Raw genomic sequence first — 16,596 nt, forward strand, 5'->3', positions numbered from 1 at the left:
TAAGCTAGATGCATCATCTGGTTTTTGGCAAATGAAGCTTGAGGAGGCAAGCTCGAAATTATGCACCTTTAATACACCAGAAGGCAGATATCGGTTTCTCCGTCTACCGTATGGCATTTTGTCAGCGCCAGAAGTTTACCACAAGACAAATCACATGATTTTTGAGCACTTAACAGGTGTGGAGACTATGATGGATGATATAATTGTGTGGGGTTCCAGCCGTCAGGAACATGATGCACGGTTGAGGCAGGTCCTGGATTTGATAAGACAGTCCAATCTGAAACTGAACAAAGAGAAATGTGAGTTTGCAGTCAAGAGCTTAACTTTTGTTGGAGATGTTCTGTCTGAGGATGGCGTCAGGCCAGACCCAAGAAAGACCTCAGCAATTGTTAACATGGAACAGCCACAAAATAAAGAGGAATTGAGAAGATTCCTTGGAATGGTCACATATTTGGCAAAATTTATTCCACAACTGTCCACACGTTCAGTGCATCTTCGATGTCTCCTGGAGCAAAAGACTGAGTGGGTGTGGTCTCACGAGCAGAAGGCATGTTTTCAAGATCTGAAGCGCATCATAACAGAGGAGCCAGTACTTCGATATTATGACCCACACAAGAACATTAGGATCTCAGCAGATGCCTCCCAATATGGCCTCGGTGCTGTGTTGTTGCAGCAACATGATGAGAGATGGCAGCCAGTAGCCTATGCATCGCGAGCCTTGACAAGTGCAGAGTCTAACTATGCGCAAATAGAGAAAGAACTTTTGGCTAGCACATATGCCTGTGAAAGATTTCATCAGTATGTGTATGGTCAGTCGTTTGAAGTGGAAACAGATCATAAGCCTCTTGTGTCTATAACGCTTAAGCCCTTAAACGACTGCCCCATGAGAATCCAAAGAATGCTCATCAGACTTCAAAAATATGATGTCAAAATGATCTACACACCAGGAAAATTCATGTTCGCAGCGGATACTCTCTCCCGAGCTGTTGATAAGCATGAAAGTTCTAACAATGAGAATAGTACAGACATACAAGCATATGTTGACATGGTCATGACATCACTGCCAGTGTCTCAAGAGATAACAGAGCAAATAAGAAAAGCAACTGAGCTTGATGGAACACTGACACATCTCAAGGAGATCATACTTAAGGGCTGGCCAGAAAATAAAAGTGACTGTCCAATGCAAATTCAAGACTACTGGGCATTCAGGGCTGAGCTTACAGTAGTGAATGAAATCATTTTCGAAGGAAACAAATTTGTCATTCCCACATCAATGCGCAAACAAATGTTACAGAAAATACATGAGGGACACCTTGGTGAGGAGAAATGTAAACGCAGAGCACGGAAGGTAATGTATTGGCCAAGGATGAACCATGACATCAGTCAGGCTACAGCTTCATGTGAAATATGTCTCACATACAGGTCTAAACAACAAGCAGAGCCACTCATGCCTCATCCAGTGCCGGATCGCCCATACCAAAAGGTTGATGTAGACTTGTTTGACTGCAATGGCAAGAGCCATGTTGTAGTTACTGATTATTTCTCCAATTATCCAGAAGTAGCAACGCTGCAGATGACATCCAGTCAAGCCGTAATTGGTTTCCTTAAAACAGTGTTTGCAAGACATGGTGTCCCCTGCGAGGTGTTTTCTGACAATGGCCCTCAGTTCTCCAGTAGGGAGTTTATGACTTTTGCTGAAGAGTGGGGCTTTCAACACACCACATCGAGCCCAAACTACCCTAGGTCCAATGGACTAGCAGAAAGTTCTGTGAAAATAGTGAAGGCTCTCATGAAAAAAAGTTGAGACGGAAAAACAGACTTTCACAAGAGTTTAATGATTTACAGGAGTGCTCCGCTACAAAATGGCTTATCCCCAGCTCAGATGTTGATGGGTCGACGGATACGCACCAATTTGCCAATTCATCAGGACCTATTAACACCTGCTGGTACAGACAAGATTAAAGTCACAAAACATATCCATAAAAACAAGCAAAAGGGACATTACAACAAGAAAACAAAAGCTTTGCAAAAACTTAAACCTGGAGATAAAGTCCGCATCCTAAATCATGCAACAGGCACCTGGACACAACAAGGTCATGTGGAAAGAGAAATAGTTCCACGCTCCTATGAGATTCAAACAGAGTGTGGCACAACACTCAGGAGGAACAGAGTAGACTTAAGACCACAAGTGACTATTGAAGAAACAGATTCACAACCAAATGACTTTGGGAGGTCTGATATAGCTACTGGTGAACAAGTTCTAAACAGTTCTTTGGACAATACAGGCTCTGATCTAACAAAAGAGATCACTGTGTCTCCTGGGACTGATTGCAGGCCAAAACGTAATGTAAGGCCTCCTGAAAGGCTTATTGAAACTTGTTAAATGAAAAAAAAAAAAATTGTTAAAGTGTTATGTTGTTGTAAGAATGCAGCTATAATGTAGTTATTTTGATATTGCAAAGAAAAGTTATTTACTTTTAAAAGGGAGAACATGTGATGTTATGTCTGATAACATGTTAGTAGTTCCCGTTTGTATGTTTCCCAACCGGACGGTAAGAGGGGGAACACCAACTGAGGAAGGAGGCTGTAGTCAAGTGTGTTAGAAGTGACGTTGGGGTTGTCTAATAAAAAGCTGAGTTAATGCCGAAGCTCGTGTTTATTATAAAAGAATAAACATAACAATAACCAAACCCTAAAGTCAGAGGAACATGATAAGTGACAAAACATAAGTCTCAAAACAGCTAATCCTGGTTGTAAGCTTAAACTTAAAACAAACTGTAAACTTATTTCTGAAATCTGATTGGTTAAATAAAATGTTGTCCCAGGGTCAACATAATGTTGCCCTGAGAACATAAACTACTTGGCAAAATCAGGAGAGCTGTGATGCCAATATGCCAAAAGAATTTTCAATTATTCTGGAATTGGAATGGCAGTAGTTGTACATCTGTTGTTCCAGGGTGAGGTTTTTACCTGTGGACAATCAAAAAGTAGAATTTATAACTGGGATTTGAACACAACTTTAAGTTTTTACACGTTTTTACTATGTTTATATTTTTGTAAATGCTTGAATGTTTAAAACTTACCAGGATATGGTCGCATCAGGTTTGTATGTAGTGGGAAAGCTGCATCTCCAACAAGGTATAGGCACTTACAATGTTTGTGCCCGGCAGGATAGCTGACGTTGGCAGGCCCACGGTTTCATCAAGAATCTTCAAGCCAAACTCGCTCTCTTTAAAGATGCCACCAACGTTACTTTCACGACCATATGCACCAATGTCCACCATTACTAAACAGTAATGTGCATCACATGCAGCCATCAATACAATACAATTGTGTGCCTCTGTGTGCATTTGGAGGGGCCTTGATTTGAATGTGCTTTCCATTTATAGCAGCAACGCACAGAGAAAAGTTTCAAATTCGCTAGAAGTCATTTGCAATGTTAAGCTAGTGTCCTGGCGATGGTACAGCAACATACTCGGGCTGCAGACAATTCCAAATACAGGATGTCCGCGGGGTTTTTAAAAGTATTAAAAAGTGATAAATCAAACTTGTCAAATTTAAGGCCATTAAAAGTGTTAAATGTGGTCTCAGAGGGATTTTTTTTTCAGATTAGGTATTATTTTTTCAGACTATCAGGTGTCCTATTCTGATTGAAATTCTATCTGCATTCGCGTTAGTTCGTTTAAATATGGGCTTTAGCATATCTGGACACATAATCAAAGCTCTTTCGTGTCTGGGATGTGATCAAAGCCTGGAGTGGAGCCAAATCACTTTCCTCTCTCCACTGTAAGCGTTCTGTAATCACTACGCACCGGATCCACTCCGGGTTTTCTAACTATCATGTTAAGCTGAGGTAAAACTTTATTTCAGCTAGCATGGTTAAATTGAAGATCGCTAAAGGAGTAAAAGATCAATGGAGATTGCGAAATGATGAAGATTGGCAAGCCTTTCAGTTTGTGGGCTAAGAAAACCAAACAGCCAGGTAACTTGCTTGTATTTGAACAGTATGACTAACGTTTGGGGTCCTGTATTTTGGGGGTAAATGATTTCTCACGTACGTGATCATCCGCGTCACGTTTTTTAATGCTATGCTGATCTAGCCAGTGGCTGATACAACTGGTTTGTTAAACTCGTGGGTAAACTTCATGTGGCGCCACAAGAACCAAGAGGCAGATGACATCCAAATCCCGTGAGAGCGATTGACGAGGAATCATAAGAGGAGACTGCTTCCGAAATGCTCTCGTGGGACTTTGATGTCATCCACCTGTCGGTTCTTGCAGTTGCATTTGCATGTAGTCACAAAAACGTAACATTTGTACATATATTTAAGCACCGCATTTTAAAAACAAGTGCTTTTAAAGGAGCATTTCACCCATAGAAACATTAATCTTTATTGAAAGTGTGTCATATTTGTAGTCGAAATGTAACACATTTTGAATTTAGTGCCTATTTGACAGAGAAAAGATATATATCTCAACAAAGATATTGGACTTCCTTCTTTCAATGATGCAAAATGATGATTTTTACATCATTGAAAGAAGGAAGTGCAACACTGAAATCTGTATTTCTCCTGTCTCAGTGGCAACTGAGAAAATGATGCACGACCATTCAAACACATGACTGGGGTTCTAACTATACAAAGATTAATGCAAATGGGTGAAGTGTCCCTTTAAGCCATTCAAACACAAACAACAGTGCTAAATTCGCCTGCTGTTTCTGTGTCAGAGGAGTATGCAAGCCGCGTATTCGTTTCTCATTGAGCTTGTGTTGTATTTTTGCCGCTTTATTGGCCTTAAATAACACACATGCCTCAAAAATCCCGTCTTTGCAAATATTCTCATATAAACACGAGCATTTAGGTCTTAGGAGAAAGTAAACAGCAGAAACATTGCACATAAAATAGCACATCAGCGCTGCCTCTATTGTAACATAATATTTTGTTGATAAAGGTACAGTCATTCAATTTACAACTGTCACTTTTAGGGATGGGACGGTTAGAAAATTTCATATCATGATTATAGTGACCAAAGTTATCACGGTCAATATTATCATGGTTTTCTTAAATTGAGATGGAAATGTTCAAAAAGAACTGATACACACACTGAAAACATTTTACAAGTTTTATTTTTGAAAATCAGCAAACAACAAATACAATTAGCAGCTATATGCACTTTTTTTAAGCATAAACATTCAATCAGGGGTGTCCAGCCTTTTTTGTTTGGCAATCTACTTTTTAAATGATAAAGCCGACAAGACCTACCTGCTAAAAAACATTTTTTTAACAAAACACTGTTACATTCTTAATAACAGTTTAAATGTGTGTTAGGAGGACTATCTATACGTTGAATTTAGGGCTCTCACCATTACTCCATTCTTTTTGAGGAGTTAAAAAAAATCCTTGAGTACATGCCGAGTACTCCTTATAGCGGAATAGCGGAGATGCGGTTTTGATGAAACAAACTAGAAAATGACAACATTATCAGAAGCATCTCTCTCATTCGGTCGGTCGGTCGATCGATCGCGCGCACATACACCGTGCGTGTGGATCAACTCCTGCATGAAGGCAAGAATGTGCATCCAAATTTCAGAAGTTAGACGACTCCGCTGCAGCGGGCAGGCATAAGATTTATAAAAACACACTTGAGAAGTTATGCGCAGCAACTCAAAAAGACTTGTTTCTAAGACCATAATGCCAATTTGGCGCTTTTTTATTCCGAAGCTCGTGGATGCGTGGAGCAGCATACACAGTTATTAACGTATGTGTATTCTACCGGCATTGCATTTGTGATCGACTGGTCGTATTGGACACCCCTGCATTAAATGAACATTAACATGGAGCCCTGTGATGTATGAACCTGTTTTAACGAACAGTACCTTAAAGAGCACCTATTATGGGATACACGTTTTTAAACATCCTTTTGTGTGTAAGTGTGCATTAGTACATGCTAACGATATTCAAAAAGTACATACCTCAAAGAAAACGATGACGCGAGTTATCGTCTCTAACGTTCGAGGACTACAAAAAACACTCGGATTGTAGGCAACAGTTTACTTCCTGGGATTAGTGACGTAGATAAGACCAACATTATCATAGTTCAGCCCTCTCTGCTTTGCTTGGGTACGCCCTCAAAGACGGGGGTGGGGAGCGCCGAGTCAGAAGAGAGCTAAAATGGCGGAGGTTGTGAGTCCCTGCTTTCACTCTGTTTGCAAACTCTTGTTTCATTGTTTAAGCGATTAAATCTCTCGAGTAGACGCTGTCTCTTTAGATGCGAGGGCAAAATAGCACTTTATGGACTTCCACAGAGGACATCATGTTTAATACGGTTCCGGAAAAATCCAGTCAGAAGTTGTTCACGGAGTTTTCACAATAACTGCTTCTCATGAACCGAAGCTGGATTTGCGCGATGTCTCCTCTTGAAAGTTGGATTACTGTGCACTTCTGGATCACAGGCTGTAAGTATTCACGTTTATTATTTGCCTTTTACTGTACGTTACGTAACCAGTAACCGGAGATTAACATAATGTGCGTGTAGAGCTAAGCTTGCAAGCTAATTGTTTTTGTGTTGTAATACTGTATTTCATAAACAACGTACCATATTTACACACGTGTATGTTGAATTATGCAGACTATCGTTTTTTTTTATCTATGTTGGTTTAGACATGTTTACAAACTTGCTAAGTTGCTAAGCTAAATACAAATACAAATGCCAGCCAAACTGTTACCAGTAAAATTTGTTCTCATGATCAAACTCAAGAAACTCTAAGTACAGATGATTTGTTTAAAGTTATATGTATTTTACTGTTGTATTTACTTTAAGCTTTCTTAGATTTTGAAACGAAGTAAACACGTAATGTGTGTTGCTAATGTTGGGCCATTTAATATGTAATACAATAACGTTTTAATGAATAGTCTAACGAGTTATAGTCGTTGTACTCTATTGTTATAATATGTATTTTTGACTGAATACATGTTTGTTTTATTTGTCTATATCCTAGATTCACAGCTGGACACATCCTTCTACACTGTATGCAAACATGCAACATCATTACACACAGTACAAGGAGTCAGACTGGCATATGAGGAGCAAAGGTGTGTCACACATATGATGTATTTAGCTAGTGAAACCACTACCAGTCTTAGATGTATAACTGATGATGACAAAGTTTTTTTTCTCTGCATAATCATAGGAACCCAGGCAGTAGCATCGTTTCACAATGTTTCCATCACCATCATCAGTGGATGCCTTTGCCGTCCGTAGCCTGAGATTTCAGATTTGCAGCAAAAAAAATTTGATTTTCTCATTTATTGGAATGCTGTGCAGGTATTTAAGTATTTTAGTAACTGTGTTAAATAAAGTAGTATTTACTTTTACAATAAATTAATTGCTTGTTTATATTTTACAGTTATTTGTACCTTGCAGCCATCCATTACAATGTCACCAAGCCGTAACAAAAGCAGGAGAGGGAAAGTACAAAGCTATGTTCCCAAAACACACAAGTGACATACCGTAAGCAGTAATGTTTTATTTCAAATACATTCATAATTAAAAACTTAATGTATGAAGCAGGGAAATAAATGATCAAAACAAAGGATTTATTGACTGCAATATTTCTACAGTTATGTGAAGGATGTGATCAGGCTTGTGTTTGATGAGGTATTTGAAGATAAGCTGAAGGAAGCCCTGATTCCAATGGACCTGGCATCACAGTTTGAGAGACCTTCAAAGGAGGACGTGATTGCATGCCATCTTCAGTGCAGGGGTCGTCGAAAGCCAAAATTGTGACCGATCTGATCAGGAAGCTCCAAGCGTATCTGGAGAACAACACACGACAGGATGATAACCTTACAGTGTCGTCTTAAATAGCACCAGCTGACAAAGCTTTGATATGCCATTTATCTGAATAGATAGCTGTAAGAAATGAATTGAACAATTTTTGAAACAAGAGCACAATATGGTTACTAAAGTATGTTTATTTGTATATTGTTTAACATTTAAATATATATTTGTAATAAATAAAAAAAACTTTTGACTGACTATTATATTTTCTTTAAAGTAACATCTTTTGTTCTTTTGGGTACTTTGTTACTATAATGATCCTTTAGTGTTATTGGTTTAAAAATGTAATAAAACTTACTCTAGTCCTGCACCTCAAAGGCTTATAGTCGGTACAATAAATGTTCTGTGTGTAGGGATTTAGACAATTTGTGCAAAACCTGGATGATGAATCACGCAGGTAAGAGGCCCTGGAACCTGTTGCATTCTCCTTAAAACCTAATAAGTAAAAACATAGCACTTATAAGTAAGCAGTCTTTCATAAAAAAGTTTACCATAGTGAAATAATGTAGAACATTCATTTCAATTAATACTTTCTTTGTGCTACATTTGGTGTTTCCATATAGTTTGCACAGTAATATAGTATGTAACAGTCTTTTATAATAAAGTTTACTATAGTAAAATAATGTTAACGAATGAAATAGTTTTATAATCATTTCAACAAATACTTTCTATGTGCTACATTTGGTGTTTCCATATAGTTTGCACAGTAATATAGTATGTAAGCAGGCTTTTATAATAAAGTTTACTATAGTAAAATAATGTTAATAAGTTAAATAGTTTTATAATCATTCCAAAAAATACTTTCTATGTGCTACATTTGGTGTTTCCATATAGTTTGCACAGTAATATAGTATGTAAGCAGGCTTTTATAATAAAGTTTACTATAGTAAAATAATGTTAATAAGTTAAATAGTTTTATAATCATTCCAAAAAATACTTTCTATGTGCTACATTTGGTGTTTCCATATAGTTTGCACAGTAATATAGTATGTAACAGTCTTTTATAATAAAGTTTACTATAGTAAAATAATGTTAACGAATGAAATAGTTTTATAATCATTTCAACAAATACTTTCTATGTGCTACATTTGTTGTTTCCATATAGTTTGCACAGTAATATAGTATGTAAGCAGGCTTTTATAATAAAGTTTACTATAGTAAAATAATGTTAATAAGTTAAATAGTTTTATAATCATTCCAAAAAATACTTTCTATGTGCTACATTTGGTGTTTCCATATAGTTTGCACAGTAATATAGTATGTAAGCAGGCTTTTATAATAAAGTTTACTATAGTAAAATAATGTTAATAAGTGAAATAGTTTTATAATCATTTCAAAAAATACTTTCTATGTGCTACATTTGGTGTTTCCATATAGTTTGCAAAGTAATGTAGTACGTTATAATTACCTTTTGGATGTCTTTGCAACACATTTTCGTCTTCGTTTAGCATTCTGGCATTCTAAGGACACCTAAAAAAGTTAAATCCAATCGCGTTCATTGACGTAGATCGTTTATATCGTAACGGCCGTCTGAACTCTCTGGATCGAGCTTGAAGTGGTAAGGCAGTACAGACACCATCGTTTATAGAGAAATATAGCGCTTGTTTACGTTGCCTGTGACTCTCAGTCAGAACCGGAAAACCCACGCGTAGTCAGGGGCGTAACCTTTCAAACACACGCCGAACCCATGTGACCAATAACAGTTGAGTAGTCATCTGACCAATCCGAATACACTAGACATTTTGGGAGGCGGAGACAGGAACTAAATCCGAGCGTTTTCCAGACATGCAGAAATCGGTGAGGTATGTAAGCAATTTATAAGACTCACAGTGCATTAGTTCAAGTTTTAATAACATGTATGTACTATGGGATATTACAATAACGTGCTAACGTGCTAATTTATTAGCATAATTGGTGCTCTTTAAATAATAACATCAAATGCACACATTAGCAACGCATTAAAACACAGTGCACCTGTTACTGCCTTCCGCCACGCCGTTCTCGTTCAAAAACCAATGTTACATGCGCGCGCCTGCGTCAAGCTGATTCTGGCTGGACAGGATTTACCGCGAGTTTTCAAAATCACAGTAATCAAACACGGTTGTAATGATAATTACATTTTAAACGATAATACTAACCGTCTACTATTAACCTTTCCGCCGCACCAATGTGTTGGGTTTTTTTTAAGATAGGGTGGGACGTAACAAATTGTCAAACCTTAATGTAAACATTCGGAAATATTGATCATGTTTTTTGGGTTCAATAGTCTGCATCTCTTACAGCAAAGCTCTAAACTCACCATCTGCTGGCCTTCTCTCATTTAATGGTCGCACACTATTGCCTGTCAATCTTTTATTCTGTTCCTTTTCTTCCAAGAACAGTAAGCATTTTTCCTCCATTATTTTACTGTTGTTCTCTGTTTCTCTCTTTTGTACGTTATTTCTTCTTCTTCTTCTTTATAGTTTATTGGCGGTTGGCAAACCATTGTACGTTATTTGTAATGCAGTAGCAAATTTATCTTTTATTTCTTCTATCCTGATTTTACGCATGTTTTGTACACGGATGCGACTCTGGGCTGCCTTCTGATGGCCAGGAGGGGTAAAACAAAACATTTGTACTGCCAAATTTGCGCTTCAACCGCGTTGAGTATACTCTGAAAGCTGAGTATGTCACAGTGACGATTCTCATTTTATTTGGTTGTTTTATTATTTTCTATTGCTTATCATTTTCTTTGGCAGGAGGAAAATATTTTATTCATCAGCACAACTCAACCTGATTGTCATTCAACATAATATAACACATTTATATTGTTATAAGTTCATTATGTGTTGAAATATTCATGAAGAAAGTTTTGCCCACGCTTTTGAAATACATGTTTATATTAGACTTTCCATTCTAAATCTATTAAAAAGAGATGGATAGACAGAAGATAAGAACTTGGGGCAAGATTGTACATTAGATTGTACATCAAAAGAAGAAAATGACCACAGCTAATGTATAACAGATAAAATAAAGAAGCAAAAGTTCAGGGATATGACTCATTGCAAAGAGAAACTGAGGGGATTTTATGCAGATTTAACCCTTAAAATATATTCTGTATGACACTAAAAGAACGTTCATGTACAGTACTCATTTTTCTTTGATAAAATACACTTTTTTTATTTTCCCAAACATTGACTTCCAGCAATAAATTCGGAGTGGCTGTGTTTCCCCTGAAGACAGATACATTGGAGGTAACTGGGCTCTGGTTAAAGTATGTTTTACATAATGTCATTTATTAAGATGAGTAGTATATAGATCCCACTTCAATGATATAATATATTTTTTTATATTAGTTTTGTGCATAACATTTCAGTTCCACTATATTCAAACATGTATATCTTTTGCTTCTTTAACTTGTCCTTATTCTTAAATTTGGAATATAAAGTCCTAAGTGTCTTCTTGCAGAGTGTCTAGTGTCAAATAGTTTAGCATCAAACATTGTAGTGTGGGCATACCAATTTCATAGTTTTTGCTAAAATAGTGTGTGTGTGTGTGTGTGTGGGGGGGGGGGGTGCTAAGGGAGGTTCGCAAGTGCATGTGTAAAACTGGTGTGGAACCCATGCCTTTGGAGTACTCGACTTGCATGATGGACTCCCGCTCAGAGGGGATTTGAATAGAGCTGGTAAGATTAGTAATTAGGGGCCAAGCACCGAAGGTGCTGAGGCACCTATTGGAACTGTCAGTCACTGCATGAAAAGAGCTGTATACGGACAAATACGGAATGGGAAATCCCTGCTAAACTTTAGGTTTGCCAGATTTTTGAGGCAGAGTGCTTGGAAAGGTAATACACCAAAGTAAACCCGTGAAACATCCAGAAACCTTACGTTTGTGGATGTATAAAGGAACTGGTGGAAGTTTCCAGGAATCCTTACAGCTGGTTGTGAGGAGCGGTGGGTGTGAGGTGTGAACGGCTTTTTATATGTTAATGACCCACAGGTAGAGGTGTCTTCTTTGTTTTCAGAGCTGAGTGGGGTGGGGGTTAACCATGTCTCTTTAAGACAGCACATACAGTATTGTGGTACATAAAAACTGTGTTTTCTAAATATGTTTATTATTAATATAATTTAATTAGTTTATTTAAGAAACTAAGCATCATTCAAAATAACTAAAATTCAATGGACACAATTACCATTTTAATGTGTGAAAATTATGTCTCTGACTCAAGAGAAATGCAACAAATATTATTTCAGAATATATATTTCCAACACTTTGAAAACATGTCTCCAACTGCCCTAGGTCAGAATATTGTGAACGTATCTCTCAATGCTGCATACATCGTTTAAAAGAAGCCGTTCAAATGACATCATGTAACTCATTTTTGCTAGCTAGGATGTTGATAAATTAGTCAGTGAAATGTAAAGCTGCTTATTTTTGCTGATGTCTCATGGTTTGAAGTTCACTGTTTCTATTGTTATTATAATTCTACCCTAACATTTCATTAAATCTTTTAAAATAGAAACAAAAATATCAATAGACAGGTCCATAATCTAAAAGACAGTCTTTCACATGTGGATGCAAAACATGTTGGGTGAAACAGACTGACAAACTCGGGTAAACATATCTGCAGATACCTGTCAGCTACTGTACTTCTAGTCCAGAGGTGCCCAAAGTTGGCCCACAAAAGACCTTTAATTTTTTATGTTTCATGCATACTTGAAGGTGTATAAAATGGATCACGAAACCTAATGAACTCTGTTACTATAGGCTAAAAATGAAGAGGTTGCGGCAGTGGCACACAGAGAAAAGGATATTTAAAATTGATTGGCAAAACGATTTCTTTTTTTCTACAAAAAGCCTTGGAAAATAAAACTGCATTAGTTATGCATAAACAGAGTAATGTTTGCTTATTTATTTTTAAAATATTAGAAAATTATAAATTAGGGGTTACCAGGGCAACTTTAATTTTAATATAACACAAAAACATTTACTTTTGGCCCACGGCCCTCAGTCAGGTTTGGCCCTTGTAAGGAAAATGTTCGGGCACCAATGAATGTTCTAGTCTAGCTGAGGAGGTAACTTTTTAGCATATGATAATGCATGCTTGCACAAAGTCAGACCACATATTATAATGTTTGTCTTCAATCAATCAATTTAAACAAAAGAGATGGGGACTTTATAATATAATAAGGGTCCATATATCACAGTGAAAAAAGACATACATGTATTTTTACTTTAACATGAACTAATGCTGAGTTACAGCATATCCTAATAATAAACTATTAAAGAGTCATCATTAACTACGACATGTTTTTCATTGTTAGTTAATGCAGTCATTTACAATAAATTAATTTGAGTTCATGTTGTAGTTAAGTTCAGTAAGTTACATGTCTTAACTCAGCATTAGTTTATATTTACTAATATTTAAGTAAGAATTCATTTAGGTATACATTCAATGTTTCCAATGATGAGCAGTTAATCCACTAAACCCAGAGATAATTCCTGAGGCATGTTTAAAGAGTTTTGTATTTCATCAAGAAGGTGCTGCTGATTCACAAAGATTTTATATTTAAGAAAATCTGAGCATCATTCCAAATAACTGTTAACATGTTTGTCAACTAAACATGTTTTGTAAACGTAATAAACTTTATAAAAATATTTTTTATTTTTTATTAATAATCAAGTATAAAGAACAATGCATAGTGTGAAAACGCGGATTATAAAAAGTATATTAAAGAAAATGACTACATTTCCCAGAATGCACCTGCACCTACTCATCTGCCCCCACCCTTCAGGTGCGACTGCTCAACCTATGGGCTTGACGGGAAAATTCAAAATCGCGAACCGTTACTGCCTGGACTACTCCGTCTCTTATTTGTTTGTTTGCTCATCAACAGTAAGGTAAGTTTGATTTAATTAATTTGTCTGCATCGCGCTGATCGGTTGCCTATTTGTTCATATTATGTTATTAACTATGATTCGTTTTTGTCTTTATACTAGAACTGTTTGAATTTAAACCACAAACAGTAAAACATTAAGGTTATACGTGGTACACAGCGGTAAACATGAGGTTAAAAATACGCGAAGTAACATTCAAACCGGGCTGTTAAAAGAATCAATTCGATGTTTAAATTTTTAAAAACAAAACTTTAAAGAAGCCAAGATGAGACGTTATTTGCTTAAAACAAACAAAACAACAGTAACTCGTTTGTTTGAAATGTTAGCAGCTAGCAAGTGTCTCTCTGCTATTTTAAATGGTACTGACGATCTTTTGTTGTTTTAAAAGCTCATTCAGTTCTGGTAGATGCTGCTTATTTTTCAAGACTGTTTTAATAGCTTTATATTGATTTGTAACAAAGCCAGCTTCACTTTAAGAGAACCTAGATGCTAATTGTAAAGAAGCTTGGAGTCATAATATATTTAAACGTTATATGTTTGCTGTTCTTCATCTTTTTAAATATGAAGTCTATTCATGTTTGTGTTTACAGAGGTCATGTACACTGTGGTCAACTTTGTGGACGATGAAGAGGTTTCTGGGTAAAGATGATGTATGTTTAATCATTCAATGATTACATTAAATTAAAATCAAACATGTTAAATAGTAAACGGATGTATTGTGATATGTGATTTTGATTTTTAATTCTGTGTTTGCCAGAGAAATATAATGAAGTAACAGTGAAAGCTAAAACATCAGACTGATCCAGACACTGAAGAAATTGATGTCACTGCAATCTGGCCAAAATGATGTAAGTTTAATAATTAAATTATTAAATTAAAGAGGTTAAATCGTAAATAGATGTGTTATTATGTATGTGATTCTATTTTTTTTATTCTGTGTTTGATAGACAACTATATTGAAGTAGCCTACTGTAATGAAGCTGCAGAACAACACAGAGATTCTGAGGACATCAACACAGAAAATGAAGTAAGAAGATTAATGAAGTATTATGAAGTTCTTTGATCATATATTGTTGTATCTTTGTACAGTTTAATGCAGTGGTTCTTAACCTTATTCCTGGAGGCCCACTGCTCTGCACATTTTGTATGTCTCTCTTATTTAACACACCTGATTCAAATCATCAGCTCATTAGAAGGGATCTCCATGAACTGAACTACGTCTGTCAGATAAAAGAGATATACAAAACATGTAGGGCAGTGGGCCTCCAGGAATTATGTTAAGAACCACTGGTTTAATGTTAACTTTCTAAAATGTACAACTTTAATTCTATGTCATTTGATTTGTCGTGTGTATGTGTATGTGTATTAGTATTATGCCAAATACTTATATGTACTTTTATATTTCCAAAGGGCTCCAAAGAGATGTCTGTCCAGATGAGGGTGCATCAACGTTACCTTTGCTGACAAGTATATGCTTTACAATGTAAAACCTAACAGTTAACTTAACTCAAACCATTTAAGGAAATCGGTTGCCTTAACCCATTAAGTTTAAAAAAAAACATACATTTGAGTACTGTGAACTTAAGTCTTGTGCAATAATGCACTTATATTTAGTTGGTGTGAACTTAAATATAAGTGCATAACTGCATGTGACTCAATTTGTTTAAGTTCACAGTACTCAAATCTATGTGTTTTAAAACTTAAATGGTTTAATGCAACCGGTTTTCTTAAATGGTTTGAGTTTAGTTAACTTTTAGGTTTTACAGTGAGAAATTCTTGAATAATTCCAAGACAGAGCTCTGCAATTGTATCTACACTGCAAAAAATCAGTTTCTAACTTAGGATTTTTATCTTGTTTTTAGTAGAAAAACTAAAAATTCTTAAATCAAGATGTATTTTCTTGATGAGCAAAATTACCTAAGAAAATGTCTAGTTGAGAAAATTGTGCTTGAATTAAGTTTTTAAGAAAAAAGAAAACTTAAGATTTTTTCTCACACCATTGGCAGATATTTTTGCTTGTTTTAAGCACAAATTCACTTAAATTGTGTGCATTTATTTATTTTGTCTAAAACTAGACTTATTTTCTTAGGTCATTTTGTTCATCAAGAAAAAGCATTTTATTTAAATAATATTTCTACTGAAAACGAGACAAAAATACTATGTAAGAAAGTCATTATTTTGCAGTGTAGGACTGATTTCTTGAACAACAACTATATTGATCTTGCTTTATTTTATTTAGATATTTACTACATTACAGTGGCAGCTGGTGTCTTCTTTTTTTGTGAGCACTCGATGCAAAGTTTGTCACAACATGTATATAGCCAGTCATTTGTGTGGTTCAAAATATGTGTTCTGCGTGTATGTGCATCACGTGTTTTGACTAAACCCGTGATGCACATGGTTTACATGAAGCAACAAACACATTTTAAAAACACAAGCAACACACATGACACTCCGAACACTTATTTTGAATTTGCACCCCTCGGATGAGCAGTCACGAGCCGCCACTGCTACATTACATTGTACTGCTTTGAATGTAATTTTCATTGTTGCTTTTATTTTGTTTTATTTTACTCTAATATTGCTTTCTTTGTCTGTATATTTATGAGTTTAAATAGTATTGTTTATGTATGCAACTTTTAATATTTGTGTATAATATTATTTTGTTATTGTGACAATTGTGAATTGTTCAGTTTTTTATTAAATAAACATTTCAAACTCAATTCAAGTTTTTTATTTTACATAAGGGTTTTGGGGTGTATATGAATATGAATATATATATATATATATATATATATATATATAGTGGGGGGGTTTGTAGTCTATCTGCATAGCAGGCAAATAACCAATCAAGTCACTAAGCTATGAGGGCTTGGGTTGG

General features: G+C 35.8%; 3 long non-coding RNA genes across 4 annotated transcripts; 2 read left to right on the plus strand and 1 right to left on the minus strand.

Annotated features, from left to right (window-relative positions):
- The first annotated feature begins 6,974 nt into the window (after window positions 1–6,974).
- Window positions 6,975–7,731, plus strand: LOC135770520 (uncharacterized). The gene is made up of 3 exons (XR_010542669.2): window positions 6,975–7,322; window positions 7,405–7,508; window positions 7,619–7,731. It is a non-coding gene; the product is annotated as an uncharacterized lncRNA (long non-coding RNA).
- Window positions 7,674–9,296, minus strand: LOC141282486 (uncharacterized). The gene is made up of 3 exons (XR_012337174.1): window positions 9,247–9,296; window positions 8,137–8,273; window positions 7,674–7,813 (listed from the first exon to the last, which is right to left on the minus strand). It is a non-coding gene; the product is annotated as an uncharacterized lncRNA (long non-coding RNA).
- A 3,998-nt stretch (window positions 9,297–13,294) lies between these two features.
- Window positions 13,295–16,337, plus strand: LOC135770521 (uncharacterized). Of its 2 annotated transcripts, XR_010542670.2 has the most exons (5): window positions 13,295–13,718; window positions 14,306–14,365; window positions 14,473–14,563; window positions 14,663–14,742; window positions 15,126–16,337. It is a non-coding gene; the product is annotated as an uncharacterized lncRNA (long non-coding RNA). The 2 variants fall into 2 exon arrangements; XR_012337175.1 differs by lacking the exon at window positions 13,295–13,718 and having other exon boundaries at window positions 13,744–14,365; window positions 15,126–16,335.
- Window positions 16,338–16,596: the final 259 nt, after the last annotated feature.

This window comes from Paramisgurnus dabryanus, chromosome 8, assembly GCF_030506205.2.
Source record: "Paramisgurnus dabryanus chromosome 8, PD_genome_1.1, whole genome shotgun sequence".
Lineage (NCBI taxonomy): Eukaryota > Metazoa > Chordata > Actinopteri > Cypriniformes > Cobitidae > Paramisgurnus > Paramisgurnus dabryanus.